Raw genomic sequence first — 3,204 nt, forward strand, 5'->3', positions numbered from 1 at the left:
TTCAACAACTTTCATGCCCATTAAAAAACTCATTTCTGTTTGAATTTTTCTGAAAAACGTTGATTAAAGGCACAAAAATGTAACTTTTCAGTTACCGCGGGCTCTTACTCTAAGGAAATAACTAATCTTTGACGGCCATTTTCTCACTAATTTTACCTCTGAAAACAGGTGACCCCCACCTCCTTCATTCGCAAATATCTCGACTTGTATTCAAGATAAATGGATATTTTTTTCTTTCAATTAAAGATAAGTGAACAAGCTTGAGGATCATACCCATAACTCTACATGCCCAAAAATTGACGAGAGCCTGATTCCACCACGCTGCCTCACATATGGTACATTATATTTTAGGTAAACATTTTTTTAGAAACAATGAATACTTTTTATTCTCTCTCCCGACAAATATCTTGGAGAACAGCTGAATTGTTCGTCATGGATATGCCCAAATGTTTTTACTTGCTCAATACGTTACCTGGTTTAACGTTTGCCTGTCTACAATAAATAGCACGGTGAATTAGGGACACGAAACCATCGAATCTTGCAAACAGGTGAAGAAAGCATGAATATTTCCAGGAAGGATGAAAACACGTGTTGTAAGGTTCAATTTACGATTAAGAACCACTTTTTAACCCCTGAAAGAGCCGAGAAATTGTCAAGTAAATGAACACTCCTTGCTGTGATCTTCTTAGTTTTTTTGTTCTCCTCCGAATTCCTACCTGCCGTTCTTTTGTACAAAGGAAGTAGGGCGCTCAACTGCCCCACTTTGCCAGAACTGTCTACATACAATATGGCCCACCGAGGGGGGGAGGGGGAGGGGTGGGGGGTGGGGTGGGGGATTGATTGGTAAACATACCGAAAGCAGCAGCTGTGTGTGTCAGTCCCAAAGATATATTATACACCTCGATATCTTATAGGTGTCCGTGTTTTGTTCTTTTGGGTTTTGTTGGTGTTCTTGTTTAAGGGGATGGTTTGAGAAGAGACATGCGCTTGGATGGGTTTACAATAGTCATGGTGAGGTAACATAACATAACACAAACCTGAATTGTTCTGTTTGTTGACAGAAATGTATTGTTATCTCAATTAGGAAGTGGCGATAAAAGAAAAAGAAGGAAAAAGACACAAGAGTCAGAGGTAGACCAAGATTACTTTGAGAGCTTGAACAGATGGGTGACAGGTAAATACGGGATAACATCAATTTTTGCAGAGAGATCCGCGCAGCATCATAAGTTGCGAATTATGCCATGTCTTTATCATATCTGGCACTTGAAAGAGAAGACGATAAATACAGTTTCTGCTATTACCCCGAAATGTAAACTGCCGTAAAAGAAATCACTTCGGTAGATAATTGTGCATGGTCTCTAAAAAAAAGAAGAGGACCCACTTAAAGGGCAAAAACTCAGTCCACTCTTGACTAATTTTAATAAAACTTTGCAAAAATGAAATCCAGCTTCGAAGTCATGAAGTTTTTTTAAAAAATGTATTGACACGTTGGTGAAATATCAAGTTTAAAAAATCACAACCAATATTGGGTAAAACGCAAAATTTTACTTCTTAAAAGTGTTCAGCTACAATATCGACCCGGTCTGGTTTCAGAGCAAGGACTCTTAAACCACGACAGTCACACCAGAAGGATATATTATATCTCAACGTTCTGAGAAAGTTTTGGAGAAGTTTGGGGAGGAGAATGTGTTATGCTGAAGAGGCCTGGTTCTAGTTGGACGAGGCCACACCACAAACGTCAGGAGTGGCCCTTGTATGGTTGCAAGAAAGTTTTTGGGAACACCTTATAAGTCGAAAGTTTACAAATGAATGGTTACTTCATTCCCCTACTCTTTGGTGCCCTTCAGTTACTACCTTTGGGGTTGTTTTTACAGACAAACACTACAGAAACAACCGACAAACAATCGAACGGTTGAAACCCAATGTTAAACAAGAGGTCCAAAGAATGGACCTGGAAAAACGCCATCTGGCTGTAAGAGAATTTCTCTCAATGATTGTTTGGAAAAGGGACCCTTGGAGCGCAATAGCATGCCATTGTTATTCATGAGGGTCTGGTGACAAAGAAAGGATTCTGACTTTGTCAGTTATTAATATTTATTTGCTCACTTTTTGCTTGCATTGCGTGCAGTTTGTGATTGAATTAATGTTATACCCTGTGCTTCAGTGGCATGTTCATTTCGAAGAGTGATGTCATTGATTGTTACATGTACTCACATACTTATACTTGGTTCATTTTTGTTGTTTCATTTATCATTGTCCTGTACCTTATAAAGTTTGTGGCGCAGGCTTGAAAGGAAGTTCAGGTCAGCTGTTGAATTCCTTATTCTCAGGCCACAGGGGTAACCTACAGGTTATTACAGTTCTTTGTCTTTGGTAAAGATCTGGATTTATTTCATACTGAATGTGAGACTTAAACTCTAAGACTTAAGTTTACTTCAATTTTGTTACCATCTTTAGAATCAATAAGTGCACGTTTTGAGGAAAGCTTTTGAATTTAATACATTTCATTTATGTTTAGTTTAGCCGGCAGTCTTCCGGGGTAGAAATAGACGAAGCGGAATGAGTGCATTTGAATGGCAGTGCTTTGCTGATGTTAAAGTGAGAGTCACTGCATTTAATTCACTTCATTTATTATAATGTTTAGCCTAGTCAGCAGTCTTCCGGGGTAAGCATAGACGAGGCGGAGTGAATGCATTCTGAAAAGCAGTGCTTTGCTGATGTTAAAGTGCGTGTCACAGTGGTGTATAGGAGCTTGTATGAAGAGAACTGGTAAAAGCCACTACCTGACCTGAGTTCATTTAACAATATCAATCAATTTTGTCTAATTTTGTTCTTCAACGCAGAAATAGTGACTTGTAGAAACAGGACAATATGGTTGATTTTTAAGAAGTTACAAAATTTTGCGTTTCACCTAATTTTGGTATATCTTTTTTTATTAGTTATTTTTCGAAATTGTCTGTTAATGTCTTTCATATTGAGAAATGTAACGTTCCCCTAGATGAAGTTTATTTCTGAGGAGTTTTGCTGAAATCGGTCCCACGATTACCTAGATATTGCCCTTTAAATAGGCCCCCTTTTTTACACCCAGTACGTAGTGATGTGGAAAATTTAAACTTGGTGAGGCAGAATTAACGGAGTAGATCTGGTGTTTTAATTTTCAGGTGGGTGTAGCCATTTTGTGCTGTTTTGTCGCTGCTAATAATA

General features: G+C 38.3%; 1 protein-coding gene across 2 annotated transcripts in view; it reads right to left on the minus strand.

Moving 5' to 3' along the window:
* The window catches only part of LOC101845460, a 47,091-nt gene that overhangs the window by 26,900 nt on the left and 16,987 nt on the right, over positions 1 to 3,204 (minus strand). The gene's annotated exons all lie outside the window — the stretch shown is intronic.

The sequence above is a fragment of the Aplysia californica genome, unplaced genomic scaffold, assembly GCF_000002075.1.
Source record: "Aplysia californica isolate F4 #8 unplaced genomic scaffold, AplCal3.0 scaffold00116, whole genome shotgun sequence".
NCBI classification, from domain to species: Eukaryota; Metazoa; Mollusca; class Gastropoda; order Aplysiida; family Aplysiidae; genus Aplysia; species Aplysia californica.